Here is a 17,693-nt window from a genome sequence, read left to right as displayed (position 1 = left end):
GGTCCCCGTAGCTTCCCCCCTCGTGTTCTTGGGTGTCTGGGTGAGGAGGCTATGGAACTTGGGGAGGAAGGAGTTTGATTATACAGGGGCTGCAGCGGAAGTCTGTGGTCTTGCTGCCTTTCCCGCATTAGATCCACCATACAGCGGAGCATGTCAGTTTGCTCCCCCATGAGCTTGACCATAGCGTCCTGCCTGCTCTCATCGCGCGCCTCCCTCCTCTCTTCGTGTTCCTGTAATGCTTTACGGGACTCCGCAATTGTTTGCCTCCATGCATTCAGCTGGGCCCTATCAGTGCGGGAGGACTGCATGAGCTCAGTGAAAACATGTTGTCCCGAGTTTGTTTTTTCCGCCTTCTAATCTGGACCAGCCTCTGGGACGGAGTAGATAGGGGCTGTGTTGAAACATTTGCACCTGCAGGAGGAGAAAAAGGGAGGGTAGTATTTTAAAAAATACATTGCAGAGAACAAAGGGGGCACTTTGGTATGAGTAAGCCATCACACACGGCCGGGCAATAGAATTCATCTCACAGGCAGCCCCTAGGGGCACGCGGGTTCTGGTTCTTCTACATTCATTTCAATGCTTTCAAACTGCTGGGCCCCCTTTCCCACAGCAAGCAATGCCTGGTGGGTTTGCCATATAAAAGGAGGGCCTGCGGGCTCTCTGGGATGATCACTGCACACAACAACCCTCCCTCCCTTGCCCCGCACTGCGTGACTCCGATCAGCCTCAGAGCAGGGATGAGCTGAGCCATTTACTCTAAACGTGAACAACCCAGCGCGGCTGGGATCCCCCCCGACCACTACATGGCTCCGATCAGGCTCTCACTCACCAGAAGTACCTTCTCCAGGGTCATGGAACAGGAGCCCGCCTTGGGAGTGAGGGGAGGCTATTGGATCCAGCGTTAAGATTAGTTCCTAGCTAGGGGGGGAAAACGGATTCCCCACTTGCCGCCTGTGCAATGTCCTCCTCCTCCTCCTCCTCTTCGTCCTCCAATGTCTCTTCCTCCTCACTCCGTGCAACTCTCCCCTTGCAGGTGTCCACGGACAGTGGTGGGGTAGTGGTGGCATCACCCCCCATAATTGCATGGAGCTCACGATAAAAGCGGAATGTATGGGGCTGTGACCCAGAGCGCCCGTTTGCCTCCCTGGCTTTTTGGTATGCTTGCCTGAGCGCCTTGATTTTTGTATGACACTGCTCTGTGTCCCTGGAGTAGCCTCTTTCCATCATGGCCATGGAGACTTTAGTGTAGGTATGTGCGTTCCTTTTTTTGGAACGTAGTTCTGCCATAACAGACTTGTCTCCCCAGCATGCAATGAGATCCAGTACCTCCCGTTCAGACCATGCTGGAGCTCGTCTGCGAATCCGGGACTGCGTGATCTCCTGTGATGGTGGACTCTGCATGATTGCCTGTGATGGTGGACTGTGCTGATGGTCACCTGTGCTGCTGGTGACCAAACAGGAAATGAAATTCAAAAGTTCCTGGGGCTTTTCCTGCCCACCTGGCTAGTGCATTGGAGTTGAGAGTGTTGACCAGAGCAGTCACAAGGGAACATCCTGGGATAGCTCCCGGAGGCCAATAATAAAAAAAACCAAACAAAAAAAAACCCGTCAAATTGCGTCCACAATACCTTTAACCCGGGATTGTGATCTCGATTTAAGCGCTACTCCACTTGCCGAGGTGGAATACAGAAATCGAATTAAAGAGCCCTTTAAATTGAAAAAAAATATTTGGTCATGTGGACGGAATCTTTTTTTTTTTAAAATAACTTGGCTAATTCTGAAATAACAGGCTAGTGTACACCAGGCCTCAGTTTCTAATAAGAGGCCCAATTGATGCATGCTCTGACAAGGAGATAGTGCTGTGCTTTTTGTAGTTGGGAAGATGAATAGAATATAGAGGTGAATTGCTTGGTGAGCCTTCAATTTTGCTTACTGACTACTCATTCCAAGAATATACGTAGCCTTATGAAAAAAGTGCTAGAGCTGACAATTAATGAAAAATTGTTTGTCTAAGTGAAATTTACATCAGAACATAAGAATGGCCATACTGGGTCGGACCAAAGGTCCATCCAGCCCAGTATCCTGTCTACCAACAGTGGCCAATGCCAGGTGCCCCAGAGGGAGTGAACCTAACAGGTAATGATCAAGTGATCTCTCTCCTGCCATCCATCTCCACCCTCTGACAAACAGATGCTAGGCAGACCATTCCTTACCCATCCTGGCTAATAGCCATTAACGGACTTAACCTCCATGAATTTATCTAGTTCTCTTTTAAACCCTGTTATAGTCCTAGCCTTCACAACCTCCTCAGGCAAGGAGTTCCACAGGTTGACTGTGCGCTGTGTGAAGAAGAACTTCCTTTTATTTGTTTTAAACCTGCTGCCCATTAATTTCATTTGGTGGCCCCTAGTTCTTATACTATGGGAACAAATAAATAACTTTTCCTTATTCACTTTCTTCACACCAGTCATGATTTTATATACCTCTATCATATCCTCCCTTAGGGCACGTCTTCACTACCCGCCGGATCGGCGGGTAGCAATCGGTCTATCGGGGATCGACTTACCGCGTCTAGTGAAGACGCGATAAAATCGATCCCTGATGGCTCTACCGTCGACTCCGGAAATCCACCGCGGCAAGAGGCGGTAGCGGAGTCGACGGCGGCGCGGCAGCGGTCGACTTGCCGCCGTCCTCACAGCCAGGTAAGTCGACCTAAAATACGCCACTTCAGCTACGCTATTCACGTAGCTGAAGTTGTGTATCTTAGGTCGACCCCCCGCTGTAGTGCAGACCTAGCCTTAGTCTCGTCTTTTCCAAGCTGAAAAGTCCTAGACTCTTTAATCTCGTCTCATATGGGACCCGTTCCAAACCCCTAATCATTTTAGTTGCCCTTTTCTGAACTTTTTCTAATGCCAGTATATCTTTTTTGAGATGAGGAGACCACATCCATACACAGTATTCAAGATGTGGGCATGCCATGGATTTATATAAGGGCAATAAGATATTCTCCATCTTATTCTCTATCCCTTATGTTTACATTTATTGAATTAGGGAAGTAGTTATTTTGAAAACCAGTCTGAGATAGTATTGAGTCCTTTAGATATCCAGCCACTCGGTAGCTGGTAAGAATTTTACTACTCCAGTCTTTGAGTAGGAAAGGCAGTATATGATAACTATGCCAATCATTTTTTAAAATCTTATGTAAAGTTTCTAGTGATTTATTAATGGCTGGATTTAAACTGGCAATAATAATTCTAATGTTATGCACCTAGATGGTGTGAATAACTTATACAGATATATGATATATTCTTCAGAGGACTGCCAGGCTGGGACATTATGGAATACTGTTGCCATTATTGTTCAGAGAGACATTGCATAATTGTATAATTTCAAATTCAGCCTTCTTTTTCCTTTGATAATAGCATTTGTAACAGGTGTATTCTAGGCTATTAATTCTTCCATAGAAATTGCCGTATGGCTTTATCTAGTAGTTTCTATGGCAGATTGAGAAATAAATGGGTAAGACTTGAAAGGGGTAGAGGAGGCTGTTCATTTTAATTATGCGGATATATCCCTGCAATGAAAGGAGGAACTCTTGCCATTCGGTGAGGTCTGCCTGTATTTTTTTGGAGTACAAGGGGTAGGTTTTTGGAGGATAGTATAGAGAGATGAATAGGAATTTCTACACCTAAATATCTAATTCCACTGGATGCCCATTTTAGCTGAAAGTCTTGAGTAGAACACTTTTTTTTTTTAAACCTTGGCCAACAGGGCTTGCTTCTGAGTTATGTAGATTTATTTTGAGTACAGAAATATGGCAATTGTGCTTGAGTAGATCATGAGTTATGGAAGAGATGTGCAGGGTAGTTTTGTGTCTATTAAGTCATCATCAAATAAACATTATGTTGCTAAGGACTGATTTTAATTCCTAAAATATTGGCAACTCTGTGCATATTATTGTTGCCAAAGACTCAATGGCCATTGAGCACAGGAGAGGAAACATCAGGTATTTCTGTCCAGAATCTTATCTGAGATTAATGGATGTCCCTGAGTTATAGGGATATCCTATTCCTGTATCCAGGAAATAAATAGTGGACCACAATTTAAAAGGTCCAGTGTATGTGAGAGAATATCACAATAGACTCTAACGAATGCTTTCACAGAGTCTAAATTGAGGAACAGTGCCTCCTTTTTGTTTCATTGCAAAATATATAGGGCCAGATTCACTGGAACCTTCTGGTTGCTTTGCTTTTCACTTTTCCAGCAACACAAAGCAGCAATAAACCTAGTTTAACTGGCCTGTTAAACCAGGTTTATAGCTGCTTTGCATCACTGGAGCGGTACAAAGCAGCTAGAGTACACTTGTGAATCTGGCCCAACATGTTTAGTAGTCTCCTGATGTTGCTGGCAGCAACGTGACTGTTATGAATGAACCCAGAGTGAACTGTATGAATTATATTAGGTAATATTAGTGTTAGAGTGTTGGCACAAAAAATTTTCCAAGTTTTATTCTCTGAGTGGATGGCTAATAATCCTCACTTATGGGCTGTTTTTTGCATTTGTTGCACTTGGAAGTGAAAGGAGGGTAGGAAGGAATAAATATAGAGGCACAGAAACATTGTGGGACTAAAACAGAGCTGTATTGCTGTAGCACTGATATAGTCACTTACAGTAACTCCTCCTGGTGATTTCCTCCCTTCCCTGGGCAGGACTCTCCTTTCTGTATAGAGCTTTGCCAACCTCTATTGCCCTTGGACTCCCTTTAGACTGGAACAGAGGGTCCTGTGGCACCTTTAAGACTAACAGAAGTATTGCATAAGCTTGCATCTGAAGAAGTGAGGTTCTTACTCACAAAAGCTTATGCTCCCAATACTGCTGTTAGACTTAAAGGTGCCACAGGACCTCCCTGTTGCTTTTTACAGATTCAGACTAACACGGCTACCCCTCTGATCCTTTAGACTGGGTTTCTCTGATTGTCCAACAGTTTACTCAAAAAAGGGGAAGTCCCCGAGATGTGCTGAAGGGCCAGGCATCTCCAGTGCCCACACTTGTCCATGTGTCTAACTCTCTATTTTATTCCCGGGTCAGCTTTCCTGTCCCCTTCCACTATCGGCCTTCCCAGAATGGCACTGCTGGGCTTCCAGACAGGAGCCACACTGAACAGCTCCCACACTGGTCAAGTTAGGAACTCATCCTCCCATTTGAACTTCTTCCCCTTGGACAAAACAGCCCATTGACCATTGCATGAAGCATTCACCAATACTGAACACACCTGTTCATCCTCCTATGACCCCACACAGTTACCAGAGATCACAGGCATTCTGAAGTTGTGAGTGGGTTAGAGATGCAGAGTGGGAGGCCACACTCACTCATCATGGGGACAGTTAGTTATTTCAGGCAGCCCCTTCATGGAGGAGAAAAATACTTTTTTTTAACTTCACATTTTTCTTACAAAAATGCTTGGTCTGGGCTTGTGACTGAGTACAGTGAAAATGACTTCCTTACTGCTACGGACACAGGCCAGCTATCATGTTCATACTGCTGGACTTCTTTGAACCTTTTGTTAACTTATCATAGCTGGAGATGACCCAGCACTAGAGCATCTCTAATCATTCCTCTCTACCAGAGCTCAGTGAGATGGGTAACTACCATTCCTCCTCTTTAACAGCCCTCCCCTGTGAGGTCCTGCAGGGATCCATATTATTCCTTTTCCTCTTCAGTAGCTACCTGAGATCACTGGGAGTATTAGTGAGCTCCTGTAGGCTCAGTTGCCCACAATATACACACTGCACTCAACTATACAGCTTATTCACCATTGATGTAGCTACTATCACTCCTAAAATGCCAGAATACCTACAAGGGATCAGCATTTGGATGAAGTTCAGCTACTCCAAGCAGAACTGATGCAGATTGGAAGGAAGAAACACTGTAGAACTAGCTGGGATTTTGCCCAATCTCCCACTGAAGGGGGAGAGCCACATTAGTCAAAGCACTTGGGATCCTGCTTGACTCCTCACCAAGCTTGGATGACCAGGTGGTACTAATATGCCTTCTTTCATCTCCAGTTGCCAGGAAACGTTGCCACTACCTTTTGAGATGAGGACCTGGCCACAGCGATCCATTCCTTTGCCACTTCCAGCCTGGTTTACAGTATCAGAAGCTGAATGTGAAGATGGAACAGCATGTTGCTGCCCCTCCCCTCCATAGTTTGTCACCATGAGCACATCAGGCCTATGCTCAGGTCCCTTCACTGGCTCTCAGACAGCTTCTGATGACAGTTTAAAGCCTTGGTCCTGATCTTCAAAATAATCAATGGATCAAGCTCCAGATAAATTAAAGACTGAATTTTGATCTATTCACCATCAAGACAGCTCTGGGTCAATACAGGCCATGAAGCACAGGATGAAGCTCACAAAAGCTGGGGCCAAATCATTCTCTGTTGAAGGAATCCAGCTGTGGGGAACAAATATTTGATAATGGGCTCTTCAATCTACCAGAGAAAAGTATAACACAGTTCAATGGCTGGAAGTTGAAGCTAGACAATTCAGAATGGAAATGAAGTGTAAATTTTTAACAGTGAGGGCAATTAACCATTGGAACAATTTGCCAAGGGTCATGGTGGATTATCCATCACTGGCAATTTTTAAATCAAGACTGGATGTTTTTCTAAAAGCTCTAGAGGTCCAGGAATTATTTTGGGGGTAGTTCTATGGCCTATGTTATACAGGGCAGACTAGATGATCCCCATGGTTCCTTTCTGGTATTTTAATCTATGGAATAAACTGTCACAGGCCAACTGCACCTTTATTTCCTCTCCCTGATCCAGCAAGGGCACCCGCTCTCAGGCTTCTGCCTCCCCTGGCTGTCATCTCTTTTCAGTGGAGACGTGTCTCACTCCCTTCTGAGGGGTATTTCCAAGCTGAACAGTTTCCTGCCTTCACTATGTTATTCCTAGCCAAAGACTCTGGCAAAGCAGGCCTGCTTACTTTCTCTTTAGAGACTGATAACAGAGTAATTGCCCACAGTTATAAGATCCTACACAGTACTTCCAATGCAAGCCTATTTTATTCTTAAGGCAAATGCACTATAGAGAAAACATATTAAAAACAATAAAGGAACCTACATGCATGCTAATAAGCTTACCAAAGATCACCCCAACCCTACTATGGGCTCTGACAGGAGTCGTCCTTAAAATATGACCCAAGGGGTCAGAGTTCATCACAGCTTCAGCTCAGAACAAGCACTCAGTCATATAGGGCCTCAGTAGGTCCAGTCCTGCCAACCCTACCCTAAAGATTGGGGCCCTCCATGGACCAGGGACTCTGTCTGTTTGCAGGATCAGAAAGAAGGCCCTGAGACTGTGCAAAATAAGGCTATTTATCAAAAACCCTTTCTTTGTCTGTTGGTCCCTGCAGTATCCAGTTTTGAACTAGTATATGCAAACCTCTCCAGAGGGTAGCTTCAAAGGGTTGATAACCAGAGGAATTATATTAGCATATCCTTCCTCCTGGAGGAGTTGCATACACAATTGGATTTTTAATACAATGAACCCGCCCCAACTCCAGTTGGTAGGAGCAAAATCAGCCAAAGCAGGGCCTGCTGCACTTGGGCGGCAGCAAGTGGGGAATAAAATGGGTAAGGCTAAGATTTTATCACAGATATTTTTAGTAAAAGTCACGGACTGGTCACGGGCAATAAAGAAAAAAATCACAGAAGTCTGTGACCGGTCCCTGACTTTTACTAAAAATATCCATGACAAAATGGGAAACCACTGGGCAGCTGCAGGGGCTGATTTGGAGCTCCAGGGTCCCACTCCACTTGTGGCTCGGAGCTGCTGGGGTCCCCCTGCTGCCCTAGGGAGCCAGGGAGCTGCGGGAATCCCCCAGCCACCGATGGGGGTCAGGGAGCTGTGGGAATCCTGCTGCTGCCCATGGCGGCGGGGAGCTGCTGTGGTCCCTCTGCTGCCTGTGGGGGCCAGCGACTGCGGGGGTCCCCCCACCACCTGCAATGGTGGGGGCTGCAGGGATCCCTCCACTGCCCTTGGCAGCGGGGAGTTGTGGGGCTCCTCCTGTTGCCTGCAGTGACTGGGGGCTGTGGGGATTCCCCTGCCATCCACAGTGGCTCAGAGCTCGAGGGCCATGCTTCCTCAGGTGGCAGGGGTACCCTGCAGCTCCCTGCTCCCATGGGCTGAAGTCACGAAAGTCTTTGGAAGTCACGGAATCCATGACTTCTGTGACCTCCGTGACAAAATTGTAGCCTTAAAAATTGGATCCAGCCAAGGCCAGTCCTTCCCTCAGTAGTTCATGGAACTGGAAAAGTGCAGAGGAGACCTTCCTCACCCTGGGGACATTAGGGCCCAGATGGTGCCTCTGCTACCACCCCCACCACCCTATGTCCTTGGGGTAAAACTGCAGAGGGGAGCCTGTGAAGGTAACTAGCTGCTAGGAGAAGAAGCAACCAAAGCTAAAATAGGGAAAGAACAAATTAAAGTTACTTGGACAAGTTGGATGTCTTCAAGTCACCCGGGCCTGATGAAATACATCCATGAATATTCAAGGAACTAACTGAGGAGATATCTGAGCCATTAGCAATTATCTTTGAAAAGTCATGGAAGATGGGAGCGATTTCAGGGGACTGGAAAAGGACAAATAGAGTGCCCATCTATAAAAAGGGGACTAAAGACAACCAGCTTAACTTCAGTACCCAGAAAAATAATGGAGCAAATAATTAAGTAATCAATTTGCGAACACCTAGAGGATAATAAGGTGATAAGTAACAGTCAGCATGGATTTGTCAAGAACAAATTGTGTCAAACTGACCTAAGAGCTTTCTTTGATAGGGTAACAAGCCTTGTGGATAGCGGTGATGTGGTATAGCTTGACTTTAGTAAGGCTTTTGATACTGTCTCTCATGACCTCATAAACAAACTAGGGAAATACAACCTAGATGGAGCTACTATAAGGTGGATGCATAACTGGTTGGAAAACCATTCCCAGAGAGTAGTTATCAGTGGTTCACAGTCAAAGTAGAAGGGCATATCAAGTGGGGTCCCGCAGGGATCAGTCCTGGGTCCAGTTCTGTTCAATAGCTTCATCAATGATTTAGATAATGGCATAGAGAGTACACTTATAAAGTTTGTGGATGATACCAAGCTGGGAATTGTTACAAGTTCTTTGGCGGATAGGATTAAAATTCAAAATGATCTCGACAAACTGGAGAAATGCTCTGAGGCACCACATTTCAGGAAAGATGTGGACAAAATGGAGAAAGTCCAGAGAAGAGCAACAAAAATTATTACAGATCTAAAAAACATGACATATGAGGGAAGATTGAAAAAAATTGTGTTTGTTTAGTCTGGAGAAGGAAAGACTGAAAGGGGATATGATAACAGTTTTAAAGGTCATAAAAGGTTGTTATAAGGAGGAAGGGGAGAATTGTTTTCCTTAATATCTGAGGATAGGACAAGAAGCAATGGGCGGTATAGATTGTACATTAGGAAAAATTTCATGTCAGGGTAGTTAAGCACTAGAATAAATTGCCTAGGGAAGTTTGTGGAATCTCCATCACTGAAGACTTTTAAGAGCATGTTAGACTCACACCTGTCAGGGATGATCTAGATAATACTTAGTCCTGCCTTGAGCACAGGAAACTGGAAATATGACCTCTTGAAGTCCCTTCCAGTCCTACAATTCTATGAAAGCAGGGACCTCTGGACATTAATATCATTCTACAGTTGTAACTGGACTTTCTCTGACATGTGCTGGTTGGCTGTTTGTTCCAACCCTCCCTTTCAGTCTCTTCACCTCAGCTTCACTCCACACTTGGCCCTCTTACCCTCTTCTTCTCTGCCCTGCCCCTATCACCCATATTCCCTTTTCTTTCCATTGAGGAAATCCCCTCCTAACTATGCACCTCCCCCCAAAAAATCATGGCACTAATATGAGGTTTGCTGCCACTGTATTGTTCACTCTGCTTGTGTATTCTACCCCTTCTCCCACCCTGTGTCTGTCTTGTCTATTTTCACTGTATGTTCTTCTTAATGGGGACCATCTACTACTCTGTGTTTGCACAGGGTCTAGCACAATGGGGCCACATTCTTGGTTAACCCATAGGCCCTACCATAATAAAACATAATAATAACTCTCACAGAAAAATGATAAAAGACAAAAACACCTTATCATCCATGGGCGAACATTTTTCACAAAGTGATCACGCCATATCTGACCTCTCGGTTCATGTCCTCAAAGGATATCTGCATAACGCCCTCAAAAGATGAGACTGGGAACTTAAATTCATAACTCTGATGAAAGACACTTGTTTTATGGCTCATTACAACAATTTGTAACACACCCAACTGTCTGCTAACCGTTAATTGCCCACTTAATTTTAAGTGTTTGCCTACACCATGTGTTTCTCAATCTTTTTGATACCAGAGACTGGCTTCCTGCCTTCCTAAACTGTGTGAGGGTGATCTCAGGATCCGGCACTGATCTACGGACCAGTTATTGAGAAACACTGTCCTACAGCATGTGTGAACCTCTTATGCTTAACAATCTGTCTCACCTTCTATTTAGCTTAGGCACTCTGGTTACCTTCTCCAGGCGTGAGGAAGAGCTCTGTAAAGCTTGAAAGCTTGTCCCTTTCACCAGCCAGAAGTTGGTCTAATAAGAAAGATTACCTTACCTACCTTGTCTCTCCAATAATAACAACAAGACTGATACCCTTTCTACCCAAACACCTCACCCAAATAATTAAAAAGAATAAATTAAAAAATTACAACTAACAAATCACCAACCACAAATAAGTAAAAAATATGCCATACAGAGTTTTTATTCTCTGTACCTCCCCCAACCAAAAAAGGGGAAAAGTGCCAGACAGTCCATGAAGTCCACTATGGACCTCTCTATTGATTTTTATGTGGAAGATGCTCGTATACTGTGATGATTGGTGGCAGTATAAAGTGCCAAGATAGAAACTGCAGATCATCTCCCCTGACAATGTAGTTAGTTTGGGACAGCGTCTCAATATAATATAAGGAATGTTCTCTACTGCCTGCTAGGTCTCTCCTCACAATGAGGAAAGTGTCAGAGAGAGAGAGAAGTAGTGTAAGGTGAAGGACAAATCTCTCTCCTGCTAATAGAAGCTTCTGACAAGGCATGAAAATGTGTGAAATCCCCTGCCTCAACCCTTCAAGCTGCTACAATTTATGTGAGGGGGACAGCCTGGTGCACAGATGGCCTGGGACCAGCTGAGTGCAAAGGTGGCTTTAAGCCATCTCCCTCCTGAATTGAACTGTATGCTTTCTAGATGTAACCAAAGTTCTGAGTTTCCGTTTTCTTCAGCCTCTATGGTATAAAGGTGTGACAGACAGGAGTGCTAATGAGCGATGTTACTTTTTTTCCTGACCTTAGACACCAATCACAGGTTAGAGTTACAAAGGAAATACACGCTGTCACATGCCGGGGTCATGCACCCAGGAACTCCATTGTATATTCTTACTCCCTTCACCTTTACACTCTTAGTTATTCTGTCAGAGGAATAGCTGCTATCACATTAGAAATGATTTTACAACATGGATTCTGAGGAAAAATTTATTTGGGGGTGTGATGGGGTCGACTCCCCACACTAGCCCTGCAAGAGCTGAATTAGGTCAGTGGGTCCAATCAGCTAATTAGACTGCAAGTAGGGGAGATTTAGGCAGGAAGCAGATGATTAGAGGAACAGGCTCACCTGTGTAGGAACAGACAGGGCCTGTACAAAGCCAGGTAGCTGGCTGCAGGAAGGGGGCTGTTGCTGGGAAAGGCTGTAAGGCAGTAGGCTGTAGTCCAGCGGTTGGCAACCTCTGGCACGCGGCTCGCCAGGGTAAACACCCTGGCGGGCCGGACCAGTTTGTTTACCTGCCACATCCGCAGGTTTGGCCAATCGTGGGCTCCCACTGGCGGCGGTTTGCCGCTCCAGGCCAATGGGGACGATGGGAAGCCTTAGCCAGCACATCCCTTGGCCCGTGCCGCTTCCCGCAGCGAGCCACGTGCCAGAAGTTGCCAACCCCTGCTGTAGTCACTCCCTGACTGGAAGGAGTCAGAGACTGGCAAACCCAGAGTGGGGGGAAGTCAGATATGTAGGAGGAAGCCCAGGGAAACAGCAGCAAAGGGTAGGATTGTACAGGGACTGTGGCTGCTTGTTATAGGGTCCCACCACTCCCTGAGCTGGAACCCAGTGTATAGGATGGGCCTGGGTTCCCCTACCAGCCACTGGGGAGCGGCAAGGTTGTTGGAGGCGCCAACCAGACAGCAGGTCTGGAAAGACTGTGAATTCCCTGGAAGGGGAGGACTTTAGTGACCAGGTTGGTGGGCCAAACCACAGAGAGGAAGCTGCAGACCCGGGATGAGCAGGGCAGCAGACTGAGACAAGACAGAAGACCACACTGGAGGAAGAGTACAAACTGGCAGAGCTAATCCCCAGGATAGCCAGCAGGAGGTTCCGCTTGTGGTGAGTGGATCCCGTGATGGGGGCTTTAAAGCAACAATACTGTGTAATGAACCATGGCTGCCATATCCATAGCTACTGCAGTCATCAGTGTGGATTAAATACGGGTCAGTCAGTACCAGAAACAAAGCTTTTGCCACAGAAGATAAAGCAGAATTCCTCTGCCTATGAGACAGTAGTAGGCTATCGTCACTACAGGAGGAGAAGATTGCGTGTTCAGGCCAGTGTACTACATCTGCTGGTGACTTTTTTTTCTACAGACATGTTGGCTGAATCTAGCTTTTAATCTTGCAGAAATTTGGGAGAATATTTTTTTAAGGAAATATAAATAATAGACATGATCCTGGGCTCTGCTATAGTTGCTTCACACCATACTGCTGTCGCAAAGCATCCCAACAGTTAGTGTAGCTGGCCATTGGAGAATCACCCCTAATGTAGGGAGTTCTTCTGGAGCTTCGTCCTCACTGCCAGTATAGGAGATGTGGCAAAGGGAAAGGGCCATATTGATGACAGTCGTTGATTAAAGCAGCCTCAGGATGCTCCAACACTAACTTATGCTGGAAGGCTGGCCTGGCACTGTAAAAATGATATACAAAAAAGAGAGTATTTTTCAATTCACCTCATACAAGTACTGTAGCGCAATCTCTATCGTGAAAGTGCAACTTACAAATGTAGATTTTTTTTGTTACATAACTGCACTCAAAAATATAACAGTGTAAAACTTCAGAGCCACTCAGTCCTACTTCTTAGTCAGCCAATCACTGAGACAAACAAGTTTATTTACATTTACAGGAGATAATGCTGCCTGCTTCTTATTTACAAAGTCACCAGAAAGTGAGAACAGGCATTTGCATGGCACTTTTGTAGCTGGCATTGCAAGGTATTTACATGCCAGATATGCTAAACATTCGTATGCCCTTTCATGCTTTGGCCACCATTCCAGAGGACATGCTTCCATGCTGATGATGCTTGTTAAAAAATTATGCATTAATTAAATTTGTGACTGGACTCCTTGGGGGAGAATTGTATGTCCCCTGCTCTGATTTACCCGCATTCTGCCATATATTTCATCTTATAGCAGTCTCGGATGATGACCTAGCACATGTTGTTCCTTGTAAGAACACTTTCACTGCAGATTTGACAAAATGCAAAGAAGGTACCAATGTGAGATTTCTAAAGATAGCTACAGCACTGAACCCAAGGTTTAAGAATCTGAAGTGCCTTCCAAAATCTGAGATGGACAAAGTGTGGAGCATGCTTTCAGAAGTCTTAAAAGAGCAACACTCCGATGTGGAAACTACAGAACCCAAATCACCAAAAAAGAAAATCAACCTTCTGCTGGTGGCATCTGACTCGGATAATGAAAATGAACATGCATCAGTCCGCACTACTTGGGATTGTTATTGAGCAGAACCCGTCATCAGCATCGACGCATGTCCTCTGGAATGGTGATTGAAGCATGAAGGGGCATATGAATCTTTAGCGCATCTGGCACGTAAATATCTTGTGATGCCAGGTGCAACAGTGCCATGAGAATGCCTGTTTTCACTTTCAGGTGACTTTGTAAACAAGAAGAGGGCAGCATTATCTCCTGAAAATGTAAACAAACTTGTTTCAGTGGGGCTGGAACAAGGTTGGGGAAAATCAGGTGCAGGAGCTATCACAGCTGTGGGTGAATGGTTTGAGCAGCCTGCAAGCTGCTGCTGCTGGACTTAAGAACAAATTTCCTAGCTTCCTCAGCCAATCAGGCGGGACAACCCATCAGGCAGTCTAACTGATGCAGCCCAGCTGTGCTCGTTAGGCTGCCAGGAATCTGAGCAGGTGCATTTGCATGACCTAATTCTTGACATTTCCCCCTACCTCCAGGTAGCCCCTTGGCACCTCTGGGACCGGCTTCTCAGGTAGTCTTTGTGAAAAGCTTGCAGCAGATCCAGGGCATGGATGTGTTCCATTGGTTCCCAGTGTTACCTGGGGTTTTCTGAACTGGAAACTATGGTAACTAGTCTCTATTTTCTAGGTAGTGTCAGGAAGTAAATCGAGTGACACAACACCTCCATCTGACCAAGTCTGAGATGGTGTTGAGTGGTCAGCACCAGGTTTCTGGTGGTCAGCCTTCATTCTAGCCGCTGGGGAATTGGATGTCAGTCTCCTAGCTTGTTGAAACGAAATTCTCCAAATTGTACACTCTGACTAATCTCTTTATAGGTTGCTTAGAACAAAGTACATAACTCATAGTAACCCCTCGTGGGTTAACAATTTCGCTAGCATCAGCAAAATAACTCGTAACTCGACTTATCAGCAAAGCAACTCTCAGCAAGAAACTTATGGTCATAGTCACGCAGACCCAAGGTCAGCTTCTACACTCCCTTCCATTCTCATGAATCATCACTTTATCTACCCATATTAGCAACAATGCAGCTATTTTGCCTGCTTAGGCAAAGAAAGGCCAAATTATTTTTGACTACTTGGTGTTCTTGCTTCCAGCTAATGTTGGACTGAGTACACAAAATGGCTGTGGTTTCATCAAGTCCAGTTCTCTCATAATACCAGGATTGTTCATCCGGGCCATAGCCCTCCCAACCCCACAAATATTGGAGTTGTCCCCTAACATGTGACAAATCCTTGACTCCTGACATTATGTACTCATCTTGGACTGTTACAGGTGGGGGCAGAGGGCTGGTATGGTGCGGGAAGGGTTTCTCAGTATACAGCTTCAGGAAGGAGGCATGAGTCATGGGGGTGAGTCTTCAGGGACTTGGGTAATTGCAATTTGAACACTACTGGGTCGATCCATGCTTTGTTCTTGAAAGGGCTCAGATATTGGTAGTCTTCTTTGCTGAGGGGTGAGTCGATTTAAGATTGTGGGTGGACAGCCAGACCTACGGAAAGTTCGGGGGCAGCCTGGTGGTCCTGGTCAGTGTGATGTTTATATGCTTCCGTAGTGGTTTGTAATTGCTCCTTGAACTCCTGCTGTAGTTGTGGAGATGGGTAGCTAGATATCCAACAGTGGGTACTGGGTACTCTGGGTAGATATCTGCATAAAAGCGAGGATGAAACCCATAGCTGGCAAAAAGGTCTTTGCTGGGTGGAGACATGGTAGCATTATTATAAGCAAACTCAGCATATGGAAACAGACAACCAGCTGTCCTGATGACGATTCAGGAAACAGCAAACATATTGCTTGAGAATATGGTTGACCTGCTCTCTGTCGATTGGTATGCAGGTGATAGGTGGATGAGAAGAAGTGCTTGATCTCTGGGAATTTTAGAAATTCCCACCAGAACTGGGGAAAAGAACTGAGAACCCTGCTCCAATACAATGCCTGTTGGTAATCCATGAAGAGGAAAGATGTTTTCCAGGAAGAGACAAGTAATTTCCCAGGTGGTATAGATGGCATTAGTGAGAGGAAGGGGTATTGATTCCAAATAGTAATCCTGTTTAACGCCCAGTAGTCAACACAAGGCCTTTGAGATCCATCTTTTTTTCTTTACAAAGACTATCTGAGCCCAGCTAGAGATGTGGAAGGTTGGATAAACCCCTTTTGTAGGTTTTTCTAAAAGTAGTTATGGAGAGCCTGTAGTTCAGGCTTTGAAAGGGAATAGATGTGGCTGAAAGGAACTTCTGCTCCAGGCTGGAAGTCAATGGGACAGTCACAGTTGCAATAGGGCAGCAAGGTGTCTGTTCTTTTTTGTAGAATACATCTATGTCCTTCTATTAAAGAGTTAGCAGAGAGCCAATTGAAGGGGCTGTGAGGGTGGGCTGAGAGTCCCTGTGAATTAACCCCTTCAGCCTCGGAATCTTGAGGAAGGCAAATCAAACTGTAGAGGGGTCCCAGGCTATGGTCCCCATAGTCAAGTTTTAAGAAGCAAAACTGTTGGCAGTTTGGGGCGATGAACCCAACAATGAATACATGGGTCATGAGTGGCAAGCCAGGGAATGCTAATGACCACTGGAGAGTGTGGTGCTTGGATATGGCCAAACTGGAGGATCTTTCAGTGACTCTGAAGAGTAATAACTTTGGAGTTGATGGAGTCTATTGACAGACTTCCTTTCGTTTAGGTCTAGTTACCCACCAGACTGCCCCCTTCAAAGAGTTCTTGCGTTGGGTCAGGATCTTATTTACCCAGGCAAATTCCATGTCCATGAAGTTGCTGGAGGCACATGAGTCCACCAGTGCCTCCTGGATGATGTTGGTGTGGTGTTGGATCTGCAGAGGGGAGTTGGACTGAGTCATTGACAAAGTACTGGTGGCCAGATAACAATGCTGGGTATCAAAGAGAGGGGGAGAGTTCCATCCCATCTATGGAGGATGGGGCTTGGCATTTCCCAATCAGGATGCAGATCGGATCTTGGCAGGGCAGCTTGACATGAAGTATCCTACTTCCCCACAGCATAGGCATAGACCCAATGCCTGGCACTGAGATTTCTCTGCATCTATGAGCTGAGGACAAGCCTGACTGATTTGCATGGGTTTAAGCAACAGAGAAGGTGCTGGTGATTGACAGGGGGTGGAGCCAGTTGGGCTGGCAGGAGCCAGGAGACTGATCCTTTTTCTTGACACTGTTCTTTGACAACCAGTGTCAATCTTTATGCTAAGGTCAATCAAGGTGTCCAGGCTGGGTGGGGAGTCCACCTGTGCCAGCTCAAATGACAAAATCTCTGTTGTCATTTTGTAAAGGCAAAAATGATAGTGGTGCTTGGCCTCGTTCCATTTGGTGTCTGTTGCCATGGAGCTCTGCCGCTTGGTATACTTAGCCACAGGCCAGTGTCCCTGCCACAACCCCTGAAGGGCTCCTCGGCATCACGCTTGCAACTCAGATCATCAAAGATCACAGACGTGGTTTAAATGCAGTTCTCAAGTCGGCAGGAGTGGCCTTGCTTTCTCTTGAAGTGGGGATGCCCAGGCTAGCATATTCCCAGTTAGCAGGCTGATAATCAGCCCCACTCTGGATTGGTCAGTGGGGAATGCTGCAGGAGCAAAGTTACCTAGAGCAAGACAAGGAAGGAGCAGTGCTGGGTCTAAGGCAGGAGCAGGGCTGAAACAAGGCTGGGAACAAACAAGTGCAGAAGCAATTGCAGCCATGGGCAAATGATTTGCACAGCCAGTGAACTGCTGCTGCTGGGTTTAAAAGCAAACCTGCTGGCTTCCTCAGCCAATCAAGTGGGGGCAATCCATCAGGTGATCTAGCTGGTGCAGCCCAGCTGTG

This window comes from Terrapene carolina, unplaced genomic scaffold (assembly GCF_002925995.2).
Source record: "Terrapene carolina triunguis isolate 2854851 unplaced genomic scaffold, T_m_triunguis-2.0 Scaffold84, whole genome shotgun sequence".
NCBI lineage: Eukaryota > Metazoa > Chordata > Testudines > Emydidae > Terrapene > Terrapene triunguis.
Note: the sequence above shows the minus strand (reverse complement) of the source record.